The following is a 20,034-nucleotide window of genomic DNA, read 5'->3' on the forward strand; positions in this document are numbered from 1 at the left end:
AATACTAGGGGGGGTAATAATTTGGCAGGTGTAGGAATTCAGCACCACAACGGCTCCTGCGTCAATATCGTAACTTCTGGACTGGGTAAAAAGTGACAGTGACAATCACTGCGTTTTACCCAAGTGTGCGAACAAGTCCTGAAAATTGAAGCCCCAGGTGGCTGATCCCAGTATAGATCATAAACCCCGCCCTCTCTATGATCTAATGGGATGTGAGACAAACTAAACAATCAAATAACACTTCAAATACTTTTTTCCTAAGATGGTTTATTTCATTTTAAGTAGTTTTTATCATGCTGGTGTTAGTTCAAGTGTTCATTTTTTAAATAAGTTTGGTTTTAGTTAGTTATTTGATGCTATAAAAACGGGTGTGTGACATCATGATTGACAGCTGTGATTGACAGCTTCTCTGAGCTAAGGCACCAATGTACTTTTTTCGGGATCTTTGAGAGGAGATTGGAGCTTTCACTTTAATTTCTATACGTTTCCATAATTGTTTATTTCACACAGACATAATGAGCTTGCGATTGATTCTGCGGGAGTGTGGGCAGGGCCTTGATACTGTGGCTCTACTTCACGCTCACTACTGCGCAGACTAAATTTATTTCCTACTAACATTTTGAAAATACAAACATTTTCATGAATCCGAAAATTTACATCAGAATGGCTTTACGATTGATTTACACAGAAATTCGTTCTGCTCGTTTTTCATGAACGAGGCCCACTGTCTTTTGAGCTGGTGTGTATTCATATGTTGTTTTAAATCATTGAAAATAGTTTTAAAATAAATAATGCTGACGTTCGAAATTACGTTCGATATCCAACCTGATCTCACGGAAAAATTTAACGGTTCATTTTGGACCCTGCAGATCTGATGCTTAAAATAGAATGCAGTGCTTTTGTGCTTTCAGGGTTTATTCTTGGTTCTAAACATCTGCTCGAAATAATCGGACATTTTCACGTTAATAGCATTTATGTTTTCAGTCTTGAAAGTTAGCTTTGACTTGACTTTCTGACAATGAATGCTTGAGCTGTTTGCTGAAATACAACCTTTACAAGGAAAGCCAGTCCCCTTCACCTCAAAAAGCCCATTAGGCCTACTCGTCGTTTTTATAAACCCCGGGATGTGTAGCAGCCATGCCTACACTCAAGGCTCCTTTAATAGATGGATTTAGCCTTACACATTTCCCATGCACAATGCATCTCTTCACTCATACATTCATTGATTGGCATGCTCTAAATGCCAGCGATGTTTCAGTGGGCGAACATGAGCTTGTGATGGAGGCAAGACAAATGTCTCCTTCACAGAAGACTAGATTCTGATTATCTGGCTCCCCGCAAAGCGGGCCAGTGGAGCTACGGTAACCGGCGGGAGACTCGGAGGGAAGCAGGCAAACAATGAGGCAGGGAACAGGGCAGGGAAGCGACTTGGCAAGCGATGGATAGGCAGGGAAGGCAGGCAGACAGACAGATAAGGAGAGACAGAGTGAGATGGCAGTCTCTTAGCTCCGCTCACGCTGCTTGGCTTGATTAATCCCTCCCCGACAACAACCACACACACTCCTGATCTGTAGGGTGCAGGTGTGTGTGGAACGAGAGGGAGTGCGGAGACGGTTATTGCGTGCCTTTGTATGTGTGTGACTGTGTCAGCAAAAGAGATAAAATGTGTGTCTTATGTGCTTGCATACAAATGAAGGTTGTGGTTATCTGCCGTGTTTGGGTGAGAAGACGACGGCCCAAAAAATGAGTGAGAAGGAGGGAGATGGTGAGTGAAAGAGCAGAGAAAAAGAGTGTTAGTACTCAAATGCGTGTATTTATATGTAGGTGCGGGGTCAGGACCGAATATCCCGAAAAAGATAGTAAAACATGAAAAGCTTGCATTGTGGTGGTGGCCAACAGTTCCCACGAGGAAAACAGCTTTATAGATTTATAAATAGTTTCCAAAGGATCCGAAATATCATTAGCTCAAGTGTAAAAATAATAAGCAATATGGAACCCCACTACCATATATATATATGGTAACACTTTACTTGAAGGGGTGTGCATAAGACTGACATGACACCTTCATAATCTTGACATGACACGTGTCATGAATATGAAGGAGGTTTTATGCATGTTTATGACAACTGTCATTAAATGTCATTCGCTCAATTATGTCATTTTTAAGGCAAAGATGACATTGTTTCAGATGTCTTTGTTACGACAACTTGACATAAACCAACACATCATAACCTGTCAGTGTCTTTATCATGACAACTTGACATTAGCAAAACATCATAACCTGTCATAAACATGACATAGCCAATTAATTATCAAACTTAAAAAAACTACTTAGCTTTATGGGTTAACATTACATTACATTATTTTGGTAACACTTCAGTATAGGGAACACATATATAAACGATTAACTATGACTTTTCCCTCAATAAACTCTTAATTTACTGCTTATTATAGTTAATTGTTAGGTTTAGGTATTGGGTAGGATTAAGAATGTAAAATATGGTCATGCAGAATAAGGCATTAATATGTGCTTTATAAGTACTAATAAATAGCCAATATTTTAGCCATATGAATGCTAATAGTAATAAGCAACTAGTTAAAAGACCCTAAAATAAAGTGTTACCATTATTTTATAACAGTGTCATCTTTTTTACGAAATTTGAAATTGTCTATTATCTGACCTTCTGTTGGAGGAAACTTAAAAAAAAAAAAAAAACATGAAATGAAAAATAGTCATGACGCTGTTATAAAATTATTTGTCAGAGTATTGTCACTTAATGACATTTTAATGACAAGTTCAATTTGTACCACTGTACTTGAGCTCAAGATACATATTCATGACACTATTATAATGGCCTCATGACAGCCAATGTCAAAACCAACGACATGACAGTTTAATGTAATGTTAACCCATAAAGCTAAATGATGTCAAGTTGTCATGACAAAGACACTGACAGGTTATGATGTATTGGTTTATGTCAAGTTGTCATAACTCGGGCATCTCAAACAATGTCATCTTTACATTAAAAATGACATAATTGAGCGAATGACACTTAATGACAGTTGTCATAAACATTCATAAAACCTCCTTCATATTCATGACATGTGTCATGTCATGATTATGAAGGTGTCTTGTCAGTCTTATGCACACCCCTTCAAGTAAAGTGTTACCATATATATACACTTTTTTTTTTTGTAGATTTGTTACTTAAATACAGTGCGGGACAAAATTGTCTCCAAAAGTGAGCTAAATCTGTCAAAACCTCCCTTTTAGGGATACGGAGCCCTGCACATGACATGAATTTTTTTCCCCCTCGATTTACTAAATCGAGTGCACGATTTAATAAATCAAGGGAACGAATTAGTAAATTGTGTGCACAATTTAACCTACTATTTGTTTCCTGGATGTCATGTGTGAGGATCCATATAGGGATATATCCAGGAAAAACAAAAACAAAAACAATTGAAATCGGGTGATTGATTTGTCGCCACCTACTGGCAAGTAACTAACTAATTCCTAGCCACATAGGCTCTATCTATCTATCTATCTATCTATCTATCTATCTATCTATCTATCTATCTATCTATCTATCTATCTATCTATCTATCTATCTATCTGTCTGTCGTCGTCTGTCCGTCTGTCTGTCTGTCTTGTCTGTCGTGTGGGCAAAATGTCATTTCATGCTTTTAAAGGGATAGGTCACCCAAAAATGAAAATTCTGTCATCATTTACTCACCCTCAGGTTGTTCCAAACTTGTATTCATTTTTTTGTTATGTTGAGCACAAAGGAAGATGTTTTAAAGAATGTGGGAAACTGAACAGTTCTGGGGCACCATTGACTTCCATAGTATTATTTTTTTTTTTTTTCTACTATGGAAGTAAATGGTGCCCCCCAAAGCGGCCTGGTTACAAACTTTCTTCAAAATATCTTCCATTTTCACTGATTTCTGGGATAAAATATGACTTGGACATGTTTTGACAAGTTTTTTTCTGAGCCTGAGACAAAACAGAAACCATAAGTTCTTCCAGTTGTTGCTGAATTTTCTCACATGTTAAGCGGTAAATCTATTAAGCACTCTTCTCAGAGATTGGCGTTCCTTTCAGCCATCATGATTTCTGCGCTCATGTCTGGATACGCTCCACTGGCTTTGTAGCTTTGAGTGGTGTTGAATCTGATTGGTTGTGATTGCTCTGATGGATGGTAAAACATCTGAGTGCCAGTACTGAATCTGGTTTCGTGTTTAGCATCACCAATGGCTGTTCCTCACACAACGCGCAGCTGGCCATGGCTCTTTCAGTGAAAACAAGTTTTTGAACAAAATGGGTTTGGCTTTTGCTTTTGTAGATAATTGCTTTGCTTTATTTTATTTATTTATTTTGGCGGGGGTGGGGTTATGGCTTGAGTTTGGTCCTCTCAATGAAAGTGAATAAAATGCAAAAAGATCTGCAATGTCCTTTACTGTGGCGCATTAAATTAAAGGTCACAAATGGAGGCAAGACAGACCAGTATTTATTTGGTTCGGAATTTCAAAGCATAATGGGCCATCTTCTGTTGCCTTAATTTAAAATTGTTTCATTATGTCTTGTCCATTAAAATGATGAGCAGCTGATCAGAAAGAGGAAATACATTCACATTTGAGTAGTTTATCCTGAACTACTTAATTTGATAGTAATTTTTTATGTGCTTTTCAAAGCACATTTCAGAAACTTAAATTACCTTTCAGTGTCTTCAAGTCCTGTAGTGTTTGTACTTGAAAGGAGACAAAATATGACTACTGTTCTTTTCAAAAAGAATATATTATCTTTTCATTTTCTCTCCCAGTCTCGTCTCTCCTCATACGCATTGCTAGCCCCCATCTTTCATCTAAGCCTCCCTAAAAATCCGCGATGAGCTGTCAGCACCCTTAAAAATCTGTGATTATGCGATCTCTCTGCAGTAAGCTATCTGAGGTTATTTAATTCTGAATCCCCCTGTAGCGGCCGTTAAAAAAAATTAAAGTGCATTACATTAAGTATTATACTTCCTGCTAGTCAGTGGTGGACCTGTTCATAAAGAATTGCTAGCTTTCTTTGATTCAGTTTGCTCTGATATTTTTGGATGGCATTGCACCTTTCAAAAACAGAAGCTGTAAAAACTAGAGCTCAGCCCTGAATGATAATATACAGTTGTTGAGACAGAAGTGTAGAGCAGAGATGTGCTACACAATCCTCATATGTTATTTAACACCATTCTATTTTAAAACCAATGGGCTCAGTTTGTCTTACCATCTATAGAAATTGGTGAAAAGATTTTACAGGGTTTTTTTTTTCTTTTTTTTTTCCCTAAGGCTGACTGTATCAGATCTTCTGTTTTTCCTTTGGAGTCTGATTCATCCTCATCCATTATGTTCACTTAGTTTGAACCTATATCACACTCTTTTATGATAAACAATATTTGTAATTTGTTAGCCATGTCCCCTCCTAGTGATGTGATTCTGCCCAAATTATATATAGAGCTGATTGATCTGTTGGTCCAAGTGTTTTATCAATCATAAATTGTAGTCTAGCCAGTGACAAGTTTCAGTCAAGCTATGCTTAAGGTCCCTATATATTTTTTTTTTAGAAAGCGTAAGAAAAGCATCTGATCATAACATGTCACGTCACGTCCAGTCACGTCACGTTTATTTATATAGCATATAGAATAGATGTTTATTCAGTAGATTGCTTAAAAGAAAGCAGCTTTACAGTATCAAACATGAAAAACAGTGTCAGTGCCTCATTTCATCAGAAGCACAACTTTGTTTTGTACTATAAAGCTGCTATCCAGTGTGTTCATGTTTTCACCCGTGGAGATCTTACCTCAACGAACTCAACGGATCAAATGAGTCAGAGAAGACTTCCATGCGAATGAAGGCGGAGCCTCAGCGCACACCTCCTATTATGTTATCGTCACGGACCAATGGTAGCATGAAGGTGTTTTGCAGCTGAAGCGAAAGTTCGCTTTGGCAAGCCGTTTCGAACTTCCAAAAAGAACACAAAACGAACTTCGTTTTGGCCTGATTTTGTTCGAAATGACATCACATCAGTTCGTTCTTGATTTCGTTTGAAGTATATCGGGGCCTTTAGGGTATTAAGGGTGAATTGAAGGGCATCTCAGGAAGGGGACACCATTTGTAGGGATGTTCCAAACAAAAATGAACAACTTAATCCCTTCACAAAGGGCCCTTCCACAAGTCCCTTAGTGAAGGGTACAAGCGATATTCACTTCAAGGAAGTAATTTTATCATTTATAGTCATGTGACCCAGGGTGGATCATCCTCGCAATTAATTTTAAAGCTAGATGGCGTCAAGTTTGAGTTAACGCATAAACAGAATAACTTAAGTTGTTTTGTTTTGTTTGTGATGTATGACGAAATGTGTGTAATATATTTCATATGAACTTAAATACAAAGTTCTGTCATGAAACTCTAGATGGCACAGGCTGATAGGTCCTCTGCTTGCAATCGCATCATTCTCTGCAGCGCACAGCTGATTGGTTTCCGATGTATCAGCAGCCAATGAGCTCGCTGCTAAACTTTCAAATACTTGGTCGGCATTTGCTGTAGTAGCTGCAGAGCGCTTTCAGAAACCCTCCACCTCCCCCAGCTCCACCTGAATAGATCTGCTATGGTTAATTTATATATGCTATATTGTACAGCAGCAGATCTATTCCACCAAGACCAAACATATCAACATTGTCAAATCCATTACCATGCCAAATACTCCTAGAGTTGTCATGGAAGAAATGTTTCATTGGTAAGAAATGTTTAATAGTAGATACACTGGGTAATGTGACTACATGCAGGATCCAAAGAAGAGACAGCAAGTTTTAAAGTTGAGAGAAGAGTGGGGATACACATTTGCACACACATATAATGCATATTTTAAAAACTTAATTTATTTGCAACAATTATATTGTATGAACAGCTAATGGGGTGATGGATGCTGCATTGCATTGCCATGGTAACATTCCAGGTGAAGATAATGAGGAAATTATGTTGTCTTTCATTGCTCCCTTTAACAAGTGCGTTCCAAATGGCAAAATGTATTCAAACATGCATATACAATTAACAGTATATAAGCTTTTTTATAGCTAATTAACAAACTGTGAACATTGGATAACTGAGGTAAATGCATCGTTAAGCGATACATTGTTCACAAGCTGTTTTGTTGATGTTTGTATCTTTCAACATACCTTCTGATGTTCATGCATGCTTTTTCATTCTGTAACTTGTATTAAAGTGGAAGAAAAGACTCGTGCTCCATACTGCTGCTTGAACTGAGGTGCTACAGCGATCAGTCATGTCACATTTAAGAGCGTCAAAATGCCATTTATTGTTTGAATTTTGTGTTAAAATGGACAGAATTTGAAAGCTATTTGCGATTATTGGATGGGGAGCACGCTACAAATAATGTTTAGTGTAGGGAAAAACTGCCTACCTGGCAACCCTGGCTTCATCTACGGGTGACTCATAGGGCCAAATAGAGCCTAAGTCACCCCACCCCCCCTATTTTTACAGTTTCACTTTTTTATGAGGCTTTGTTTCGTTATGATATCAGAGCAGTTGTATCAATTTTATTACAATTCAATTTTAAATTAAGATCAACATTATGAATTTTAAAAGGACTTAAAACAGTGGTCTCAAACTTAATTCCTGCAGGGCCACAGCTCTGCACGGTTTTGCTCCATCCCTAATCAAACACACCTGATCCAGCTAATCAAGGTCTTCAGGATTACTAGAAACTTCCAAAGAGGTGTGATGCTGGTTGGAGCTAAACTGTGCAGAGCTGTGGCCCTCCAGGAGTTGAGTTTGAGACCACTGGCTTAAAATGTGCTTATCACAGAAAAGTGTTCACTGCATGTACGAATTGCATTTTCAATGTCGTTTTGATTCATTTAAAGGATTAGTTCACTTTCAAATAATATTTTCCTGATAATTTACTCACCCCCATGTCATCCAAGATGTCCATATCTTTCATTCTTCAGCTGAAAAGAAATTAAGGTTTTTGATGAAAACATTCCAGGATTATTCTCCTTATAGTGGACTTCAATGGACTCCAAATGGTTGAAGGTCAAAATTACAGTTTCAGTGCAGCTCAAAGGGCTTTAAACGATACCAGACGAGGAATAAGGGTCTTACCTAGCGAAACGATCGCTCATTTTCGAAAAAAAAATGTAAATGTATATGCTTTATATAAACAAATCGCCTGATCGCCTTCCAAGTGGTTCCGCTAAAACCGCACTTTCATATTCTTCAAAAAGCTTACACTGTATGTCCTACGCCTTCCCTGTTCTACTTACGGAACAAATGGAACTGGTGCTGCGTTTGTTCCGTAAGTTGATTAGGGAAGGCGTAGGACGTACCTAGCGAAACGATCGCTCATTTTCGAAAAAAAAATGTAAATGTATATGCTTTATATAAACAAATCGCCTGATCGCCTTCCAAGTGGTTCCGCTAAAACCGCACTTTCATATTCTTCAAAAAGCTTACACTGTATGTCCTACGCCTTCCCTGTTCTACTTACGGAACAAATGGAACTGGTGCTGCGTTTGTTCCGTAAATTGATTAGGGAAGGCGTAGGACGTAAAGCGTAAGCTTTTTGAAGAATACGAAAGTATCCATTGAAGTCCATTGAAGTCCACTAAAGGAAAATAATCCTGGAATGTTTTCATCAAAAACCTTAATTTCTTTTTGACTAAAGAAAGAAGGACATGGACAACTTGGATGACATGGGGGTGAGTAAATTATCAGGAAAATTTTATTTGAAAGTGAACTAATCCTTTAATAGGTTCAAACACAAAAAAATGGCAACATGTGCGGATTTAAGGTGGTTACCCAGCCAACTGTTGTTCAGCTGACTTAGCTGGTTGGCCAGTTGGTTTCCCAGCCTGACCAGCTGTGAAGTGCCCAAAACCCATCTAGGGTGGTCTAACGTATTTTGGTTCAGCTGGGCAGGTAGGACTAAAATCCTAGAATAGCCCCTGCCATGGTCACCGGGTCCCACCTGGCTGCCCTGTAGACAGCCCACCTTCCTCCTTCACCTCCATTTGTGCCGTGCCGCTGAGGAGGAACAAACCCAGTGATTAGAGAGGCGGGCCGCTTTATCCTGGTGGCAGCCTGCGCTCCCCAGATAGGCGCATTAGTGTTGCGCACAATGCCTAATGGTGTTTATCATTAGAGACAGAGCCGGGCAGGGCTGTAGCCGAGCTCGGGAGATGCTTCCGTGCCAGGCTGCGTGGCTGATGAGCCTTTCTCATTTACAGTCTCAGGTAATGACAAAGCCAGATTCCTGCTCCCCTCCTCATTTGTGGATCACTCTGCAGGTAGCTGTGAAATCTCCTCTCCGAGCCACTTTAGCACGGATTTAGCTGGAGGACGCATTACTTAATGGTGACACTCCTGACAGGGAATGAGACCTGTTTTCGATGCTCGTAATTGGAGGTTGTTTGCTGGTGGCAGCCGATGAGTTTGTTTCCTTTCCACTCTGTGTGAGGTGTGCTTACACTCGAGGAGGAAGCACACTCGGGTTGTCAGGTTTGATTAGGTTAAATGTGTTGTTTAAGAGGTAGTGAAAGGCTTTTTTCAGTGATGCTAGCTGTGTAACCATCAAATCGCGTGTAAACAATAATATTCTGAGTCATTCATATATTGTTTTTTAATTAAAGAATGTTTTCAGTTTAAATATAATGCATAGTATCTTTGGCTTTATTTGCACCACAGAAAATAAATTCCACTTGTCCTTCAGTTTATAAAATATACCTATGGAATGCCTATGTACCTGTGGAATGGAAACGGATGGAAATGTGAAGCATTTTTTGTGAATTATTCAGTAAAGAAAATGTAAATGGCACTTTATCTGATAATTATGTCACTTCCACTTCATATTAATTTCTAGGTCATTGACAATAGATTGTAAGTAATATTAAGTCATTGTTTTAGAATGATTTCTGAAGGATCATGTGACACTGAAGACTAAAAATGCGCTTCAAATTTAAATTTTAAAATCTATTTAAATAGATAAGTTCATTTAGATTGTAATAATATTTCAAAATATTACTGTTTTTATTGTATTTTTGATAAAAAAAAAATACAGCCTTGGTGAACATAAGAGACTTCTTTCGAAAACTTTAAACTATCCTGTCTTGAATGGTAGTGTATAAACATAAATTATTATTTTTTTCAATTCTATTCAAATGTATGTATGATACAATATAACAGAGAAGAATATAGTGGATATGTAATCTACTTGCTACTAAATGTCTAAAGCAAATCTCTCTGAATCTGTTAATGATTTAATGACACTAACCATAGTTGAAACTGTGTGATAATTAAATATATATAAGTGTTTATTTGTGGTGCAGCATATTTAGATGAGTATAGGACAAGGAAGTATTTTTGAAAACATACTAGATGCAGTGTATATACAGTGGATACGGAAAGTATTTAGACCATTGTTATATTGAAGCCATTCGCTAAAATCATTTAAGTTCACTTTTTTTCCTCATTAATGTACACACAGCACCCCATATTGACAGAAAAACACAGAATTGTTGACATTTTTGCAGATTTATTAAAAAAGAAAAACTAAAATATCACATGGTCCTAAGTATTCAGACCCTTTGCTGTGACACTCATATATTTAACTCAGGTGCTGTCCATTTCTTCTGATCCTTGAGATGGTTCTACACCTGCATTTGAGTCCAGCTGTGTTTGATTATACTGATTGGACTTGATTAGGAAAGCCACACACCTGTCTATATAAGACCTTACAGCTCACAGTGCATGTCAGAGCAAATGAGAATCATGAGGTCAAAGGAACTGCCTGAAGAGCTCAGAGACAGAATTGTGGCAAGGCACAGATCTGGTCAAGGTTGCAAAAAAATTTCTGCTGCAATTAAGGTTCCTAAGAGTACAGTGGCCTCCATAATCCTTAAATGGAAGACATTTGGGACGACCAGAACCCTTCCTAGAGCTGGCCGTCCGGCCAAACTGAGCTATCGGGGGAGAAGAGCCTTGGTGAGAGAGGTAAAGAAGAACCTAAAGATCACTGTGGCTGAGCTCCAGAGATGTAGTCGGAAGATGGGAGAAAGTTGTTGAAAGTCAACCATCACTGCAACCCTCCACCAGTCGGGGCTTTATGGCAGAGTGGCCCGACGGAAGCCTCTCCTCAGTGCAAGACACATGAAAGCCTGCATGGAGTTTGCCAAGATGGTGAGAAATAAGAATCTCTGGTCTGATGAGACCAAGATAGAACTTTTTGGCCTTAATTCTAAGCGGTTTGTGTGGAGAAAACCAGGCACTGCTCATCACCTGTCCAATACAGTCCCAACAGTGAAGCATGGTGGTGGCAGCATCATGCTGTGGGGGTGTTTTTCAGCTTCAGGGACAGGACGACTGGTTGCAATCGAGGGAAAGATAAATGCGGCCAAGTACAGGGATATCCTGGACGAAAACCTTCTCCAGAGTGCTCAGGACCTCAGACTGGGCCGAAGGTTTACCTTTCAACAAGACAATGACCCTAAGCACACAGCTTAAATAACGAAGGAGTGGCTTCACAACAACTCTGTGACTGTTCTTGAATGGCCCAGCCAGAGCCCTGACTTAAACCCAATTGAGCATCTCCGGAGAGACCTAAAAATACTGTCCACCAACGTTTACCATCCAACCTGACAGAACTGGAGAGGATCTACAAGGAGGAATGGCAGAGGATCCCCAAATCCAGGTGTGAAAAACTTGTTACATCTTTCCCAAAAAGACTCATGGCTGTATTGGATCAAAAGGGTGCTTCTACTAAATACTGAGTAAAGGGTCTGAATACTTAGGACCATGTGATATTTCAGTTTTTCTTTTTTAATAAATCTGCAAAAATGTCAACAATTCTGTGTTTTTCTGTCAATATGGGGTGCTGTGTGTACATTAATGAGGAAAAAAAAAAAGAACTTAAATGATTTTAGCAAATGGCTGCAATATAACAAAGAGTGAAAAATTTAAGGGGGTCTGAATACTTTCCGTACCCACTGTACATTAACATGACAAAAATCCCCCAAATATATACTGTGTTACCGTATATATTCTGGCAATTCCTGCTCCACTGCATTAATCTAAAACATTCCTGAAATAGCTGCTGTTGAAATTTTGGATGGGAACACTGTAGCTCCGTGCAAACTGTGATTTTTATCTAGAGTGGGGCTTTAGTTCTGATTAACCCTGGAGTCATGGGTAATATTTAATCTGAGAGACTGAAAGTTAGGTCCCACTGGGCACTTAATGAGGAGTTCACACAGATCCATCTCAATAAATCCAACCACTTCACACCATATTTAATCTCCTCTAGTGAGCTGCTTTTATAATGTTTCTCTCACACACATATGGACCAAAGGAACAGCTGACCTCAGCAGCTAACAGCGGAGATCTAATTCACTGGAGAATCTAGTTTTCTTGCTCTTTTTTTGCATGATACATATCTTTTTTATGTATTGCCCAATGACATTTTCAAGGACAAGGAGAGCTTGTTTATTTACAGTTATCAGTTTGTTAATGCAAAAATATGCAAACATTTATATATAATAACTGTATTTATTATAGAAATATAATACATATACATAATAAAAATATAAATAAATTAAATAATCATCTTCATAAATATGCCACAAACCTTGCAAACTTTGTCAAATCCAGTTATTAGTTCTTCCTCAAAAGCATTTTTGTAAACAGGATTTTGCTTCAGTGAAGACTGGTAAAAAAAAACTGTGCACCCAACTAACTAATGTTGCATAAATCTGACCAATCTGATTGTATTGTACCATTTTAAGAAAGTACTTTGCAGTTTTGTGTGAATTATGCATCAGACGGTGAGTGGACGGATGTGGGCGATGTGCGTATGCTCCCTGAAGCTGAGACTCATATCTATCCAGTGAAAGAACTCCTTAACATTGATAAACTCTAATATGACGTCTTTGTTGTTTCATTTGGCTCCTGTCAGGTGATTCAGCCATCCATCATTTTGTTTTCTAGGGTTTTTCTTAGAACAGTTTGCGATGAAAGTGCCAATTAGCCTGTGATTCAGCAAAGATTGACTGCTGGAGGTCAATCCACCTCTGTCAGCTCCTGATGGCTTAATTTAACCAGCCATGAGGATTTGTGTACATTGTTGTAATGTCTCTGTTCCCAAGGACTCTTATGTTGAAATTAATCTTGTTCCATTGTTGCTGGTTCTCTTTCCCTGTGTTTAGTTTTCTTGGTTTCTATAGATGTCATTCATTTGAGGACCACATCAGCATGTTCATCAGTTTAGCGAAGCAGGTACATTTTCCAGATGATTCCCTATTCCCTTTTTTGCTAGACTGAATGAACCACTGAAGACTCTCTCCTGTATGAGTTTCTTCGAGAGATGCTGGCCCACTTTTTAGATCTGGCCCTCCAGATGGTAGGATCTCCATTAACCATGGGTGAGGAGGATAAAAATTCAGATCATGAGGTAGCACAACTGTCTGCGCACCAAACCTCCATGGATGCAGAGCAGGCGCCTGCCATATTGTCTGTCCCGAAGCTGGCACTTATTGACTGTAATGAACACTCTGCGTGGGTTCCCACCCATTCCCCCACCTCTGAGATCTCTCCTTCTCCACTGGTCCCACCTAGCTTGTTGGCTCTCTGGTTTCAACCAGTTCCCTGTCCCATCATCCTCTGCTGGTTGCATCCAGTCTTCTAGCTCCCCCTCCTCCACTAGTCCCATCCAGTTCCCAGGCTCCTCCTCTTTTGCTTTTTCTGCCCTGTTCCATGGATCTGCCTCCTTTGCTGGTTCTGCCCAGTTCCCTGGCTCACCTTTGGCCACAGTCTTCTGGCTAGCCAGTTCAAATGTGCTCTCCGGAATGGAAACTCCAGATTCTTGACCCTCCTACTCTGCCTCATTCCTTCGACTCCACCATGGCTCCTCGCTCCTTTGGCTCCACCGTGGACTGTCATCACTCTGGCATGTCCGGGGTTCTTTGTCCTTATAAATCCTCCTTGGACTGCCATCTCCCTGGCTTCTCCACAGACTTCCGGGCCTGTGGCTGTGCCTGGTCCGTCCACTCCTTCGACTCCACCGGGATCCTCCATCCCTCCAGCTCAGCCTTAGTCTTCTGAGTCTCCAGCTCCACTTCACTCTTAAGAACTGTTGTCTCCGTTGTAGTCCTCTGGTCTAGTGCCATCTCCAGCCCTCTGGCTTTGCCTTGGTCTCCAACCTCCCTGACAGCATTGGTCTTCCATCTTCTTGGCTCCTCCCTAGACTGCACCCCCTAAGGCTCCTCCGTAGGTCTCCATCCTTACAAATGTGTCAGGGCTTTCCACCTCACCGGTTCCACCATGGCCTCCTTCACTGCCGGCTGAGCGGTCGCCTCTTCCTTCGCTGGCATCTCCATGGTCACCTGGTCCCGCAGTACCCTATGGATATTCCTTCTATCTGAGGTTCTAGCCCTGTTTCCCACCACCTCCTCCCGCCGCCACCACGTAAGGACACAAAAATGGCACCGCTTCCTGATAACCAGAACATCATTGGCTGAATACTTAGTTAAGATAACATACATAAACTAATTGCAAATTTTGCTGCCTAAAAATAAATTCTAGACCAGCAGAAGATTAAAGGAGTCTGAATTTCCCTCTTCATTTAAAGGAGATGGGTGTGCTCTATACCCTTTGAACCTTTGATACCCTGTAGACCATTCTGAATTTTTCTAATAATCAAAGTTGACCAGGAAAAACATGATGAGAGAGACTGGGGCTTGTAGCTGTCTTTGTTAGGCTTTGACGTCACCCTAGAATCTTCTCAATCCTTGCATGCAGACAGCTGTACCACAAGAGAGACTGAGCTTTAGATTGCTGTCAGGAAAAAGAAATGTGTACAAAACCAGAAGTACAAGTTAGAAGACACTGTCTGCTGCCAGTCTGAATCAAATTTTACACTATTCATGTATAAAATATATATTGTATTATTTTAGATTCGTAACACTACTAGATGTACAGATGAATTATTTTACACAGGAAATGCATCTTTTATACAGCTGTTTACATTATTCAAAAAAATTTTTTTATAAAACAGGGTTGAAATGATGATTGTTTATTATTCAGACTGATTTTTTTTGCTAATATACTAAGAGACCAAATTGCTACAAGGATGTATGGAGACACATTCAGACATATAATTTTTTTTATTAATAATACTAATAATAATGATGATAATTTCTTATTTTCTAGCTGCCAAAAACTACAATATTATTTCATCTAATCTTACATAAGAAATGGTCAGAACATTTGAAGTAATTAGATGAAGTATGACAATAATAGAATTTGATATAGGCTATTCTGCTCTCCTCAGGTACATATTTTAATAGGAGTTGAGACCTTATCAACTCATTAGCCAGATGGGCTGAGCAGCTCAATCTCCAAACAAGAATCCTAATGGAGCCTGTGGCCTAATTACAGTACATCCATTCAGGACTGTATCAGAAATGAAAAATTTTCCATTCCGATACTCTGCATTCACATTACTGTAGAATGGATGGTCATCAAAATGAGACGTTTTGAATGGTTCTTATTCAAAAGTTAAGTACAAAAAGAGGAAAACATACATTTTTTTAAAAAAAGAGGTGCTTACCCACATAAATGTGTTCTTATGCATGTAAAGCCAATAAATAAATAACTTCTATAGGTCTGGAGTAGACCACATGTGGTTGTGGTCATTTTTATGCAGAACCCATTTCACATTGAGATGTAATGAAAATAATAGTCCTAAAATATACTTTATTTTCTTTATTATATACAATACATGAAACTGCACACATAATCAGCATTTCCTGTTAGGTGTGGGGTTAAATGTTGTTTTTTTTTTTTTTTTTGTGTGTGAGTGTGTGTGTGTGTTTTTCTGTTTAGTGTTTTTACAGTGTAATTATAAGTACTGAGTAATATTAATTAGCAACATGTACTTACAGTGTAATTAGGGTTAGGTTTTGGTTTCGGTTTAGTTGCTTGTAATTATGCTTGTAATTATAAGTAAATAATAATTTACTGTTATTATATTAAGTACATGTAAGATGTGTAATAGGGACACTGTAAAATAAAGTGTTACCTTTTTTTTCTGTCAGTGGTAACCAAAACTAAACCCCCCCCCCCCCCTTCTTCTTTGCTAAAATAATATCTAGCCTTTCAAAAGTCAAAATTTTATTTGACAAATCAGTTTCAGTCATGGCCTGCATTAGGGGTAACGCATTACAAGTAACGCGAGTTACGTAATCAGATTACTTTTTTCAAGTAACTAGTAATGTAATGCATTACTTCTAAATTTACAACAAAATATCTGAGTTTTTCAAATAAGTAATGCAAGTTACTTTGTTTTCCCATTTATTTACTGACACCTCTTCTGCTCCCATGTTGTGAGAAATTGGAAGTAAGGTGCAGTAAGGTGTAGTTCTTGACTAAATGTGAGCAGGCATTTAACTCGCCTCACTAGCACAAAACAGATTCAGTATTCTTCAAAATGACTGAAAACAATGAAAAGCAAACTCAAAATATTGCACAAACCTTCAGTCATTAAATATGTTAAATAACACAAATATGCAATTTGCAGTTAGTGCAATTTCTTTTTTAGGGAGTAACGCAAAAATTGTAATGCATTACTTTCCCCAACACTGGCCATGATTCTGCTCTGATTTTTTTTTTTTAAGTGTATCCAATGCCTTGTGGATTTTACCACAGCTGAAACTTTACAGCTTTGAAAAGGGCCCAGACAACAGCAGGAACAGTTGTAATTTAAGAGGAAGCTGCTCATTGAAGTGCTCTGCAGTTTGACAGGACCGCACTGTTATCTGTGGTCCTTAATTCCAGTTTTCGGCTGTAAACTAAATGACGAAGGCAGCAGACATTAGTTGAGAGATTAATTTGGAAATAAACTCGGTCCTGGCATCACGGGCTGTCTGTTTCTGCTGAAATATCTACACTCTTTGTTATGGATTTGATTTTCCATGCATTGCAAAGTTTGTTGATTTATTTATTTCCCAATGAGAGCCATTTGTTTTGACAGATGCTTGTTCTGGGGCCGCAGCCAAGGCTTGTCTGATTTTCTGGATATTCACACACTAGACCACGGGTTTATACTTTGTTGTTTAGACGCACAATACTGTACAGTTGCCAGTTTCAGGATAATTATGTCGGCGTAGACATATTCAGGCTGGGCTGAATTCAAAGTTTGGAGGAAGGAAGAAGAGGATTATGGTATGGGGCAGTTTAATCCATTCTTATTACTCTCTCACCAAGTTTATTGCAAGGAATTTGCTTTTCAGCTGCAAATATACAGGCCTCTGTAGCTAAACTCACTTAAAGTCAAATTACATTGAACTCTCTGTGGGTGGAACGAACAGTCCAGCACTAATTCCGTAAACAACAACAAAGCCTCCAAACATAAAGATGTCTAGTTTGTGAGAGTAATGCCTATAGCACACACTATGAGACACAAGGTTGTTGCCAGTGCCCTGCGTACATTTAAAGAGAGTTTTGTGTTTCTTCTGTGCACTAATTGCAGACTAGTATGTCAGTGACCAGATTAATTATCCTCCCCATAGCTATGGTTCTGAAATTCCCTACTTTTCCATTATTTTTCTATGTAAACACGCACTGGACGGACATGTTTGACCATTGCAATCCTCTCCCGCATGACACGGCATGAACGCAGAGCTCAAGTTAAAATCTGCCAGTTTTTTTTTTTTTTTGGATGCACAAAGATAAATTGCTGCTCTCTCTCTTGACATCACTTAATACTTAATTCAGTATTTAGTACTAAATTAACACTTAATACAATCTTACTTCAATTCAGTTGTGGACACTGGTTCCACACATTACAAAAATGGATTTTCTTAAAGGTGCTCTATGTAATTTTTTTTCACTGCGCTAAAGCATAAAAATACCATAATATCTTTTTAGGAAACATGCTAAGTTCATATACTTGTTTCTCCAAACAACAATGCTACAGACAGTTATTCAAATTTGAAATGTGCGTTCCGTGTCGGAATGTCTGTTTTTGTTTACCCAATAGTAAATAATAGTATAGTTGCCCGTTGGTGGGAAACGCAGCGTGTTGCAGCCATGGAAGCCAGCAAACAAACTGGGTCAGAGATCACAGATTCACCTGACCTAAAAAGTCTCGGCATTCATCTACAATGCTCAATGACATAAAAACATAGATACGACTTGTAGTGTAAAGCTTCTCGCTTTCCATTGTCAATTGCGTCCGTTCCGGTTGCATGTCCTCAATCTGGCAACCCGCGTGAGTGTGGAGTCTAAGGAGAAGGGGGGCGGGGACACAACTCTCTTCAATGTTTTGAATTTGGACTGCAGTACTCATTTCAACCACTAGTTATTCATATTACATACTGCACCTTTAACATTAAATGAACCGGTAACACTTTACAATAAGATCCTATTCATTAATGTTAATGCATTAGCCTACCTAACAATAACAATGGGCAACACATTTGTTACAGTATTTATTTAATCATGTATTAGTAAATGTTACACTTATCAACTAAGGTTAATAAATGCTTTAGAAGTATTTTTCATTTTTAGTTTATGTTAATTAATGTAATATTAACAAATGGAGGATTATAGACAAAGATTACAAACTAGTTTTATTGTTTTGTCCGTGACTGTGCGGAGTGTGTTATTAAGCTTGCACACAAAAAGAGCATCGGCAACTGGCACATTTTGCAACTTGGCTATGATCTGTGGCTTTTTGTTGCAGACTAGTTGCAGAAGGAGAACATGGAAAGGCAACAAGGCTTTAGAAATCTGGAAGTTTTTGTGTTTCAAGTGTGTATTAGTCAAGACAACCTCTTCTAGTTAATCCTGCCATGATTAATGAACTACCATGTCAGCTTCTCAAAGTTATTTGTTTTTTAGATCACTGGGTTTAACGTCCTTTCACCCTCCAACAGCAATCCACCAAAATATGCCACAAGTTCAACCACAAAAATATCTTTGAAATGAAATCCACGGCTGGTTGACACCAAAATTGTGTCAGATTTCTTTAATGGAAAGAGAGTTGCTGAGAATTTAAGTTAAGCGTGATAAAAGCATGTTTGGTGTTGCTGCTCTCTTTGTTTCTGTGTCGGCCATTTGACTGGTGAGCCTTATTTGACACATTGAGCATCACTTGTTTCTTCATGATACCAGACAAAAGTGCTTGTCATGTTGCTCTCTAGAGCCATATTACAGTCCAAGCAAGTTCATTTTCAAAGTACACTGCCAAATGTGCTGAATTTGTTTTCAGACAAGCATCAGGCAGGAACATTTCACAACATGATGATAACCACAACAAATCAAAGCGAAGCAAAATTTTAATCTGTCTCTCGCTGAATAGAAAACAACATTGCCTCCAAATTTCTCAGAGTTGTAATCGTAATTACCCCATGGAGAGAGTGACAAAAGTCATTACTACACTGAAAATGGATCAGAAACACACAGTGCAAACTAATTCTATTAAAATCAGTAACTGTTAATTAAATCCAAACATTGTTTGAGATTCAATCTTTGCTGTATCAAATTAAATTCTCATTCTGATATCAAAACACTGCAGAGAAGAAGATCTGTGCAAAATAACTTTGGTTATTCTTTAGGGAATGCTCCGGGTTCAATACAAATGAAACGGCATACGCTGCCTACAGTTGATGGATTTATTTTTATAATGAAAATATGTATTTATATAATGAATTACAATAACATGAGTTATTTACATAACAAACTAATAATCTAGTCGATGAGTTTGAAAGAGCAAACAAAAATTCCATTTACAATAATGCATTTATAATGGAAGTCTATGGGGCAAGACATTGCAGCAGGATAAACATTAAAATACAAGTGCAACCACAAGACTTTCTGACCATGTAAATCAGTGTGTGTGTGTGTGTGTGTGCGCAGTATATACTGTATATGTATATATCTATATCTATATATATATATATATATATATATATATATATATATATA

At 38.5% G+C, this 20,034-nt stretch overlaps 1 protein-coding gene across 7 annotated transcripts in view; it reads left to right on the forward strand.

Moving 5' to 3' along the window:
* cadm2b (cell adhesion molecule 2b) overlaps positions 1-20,034 on the forward strand; it is a 259,203-nt gene that overhangs the window by 76,405 nt on the left and 162,764 nt on the right. The window lies entirely within an intron of this gene.

Source organism: Megalobrama amblycephala, linkage group LG16, assembly GCF_018812025.1.
Source record: "Megalobrama amblycephala isolate DHTTF-2021 linkage group LG16, ASM1881202v1, whole genome shotgun sequence".
Classification (NCBI taxonomy): domain Eukaryota; kingdom Metazoa; phylum Chordata; class Actinopteri; order Cypriniformes; family Xenocyprididae; genus Megalobrama; species Megalobrama amblycephala.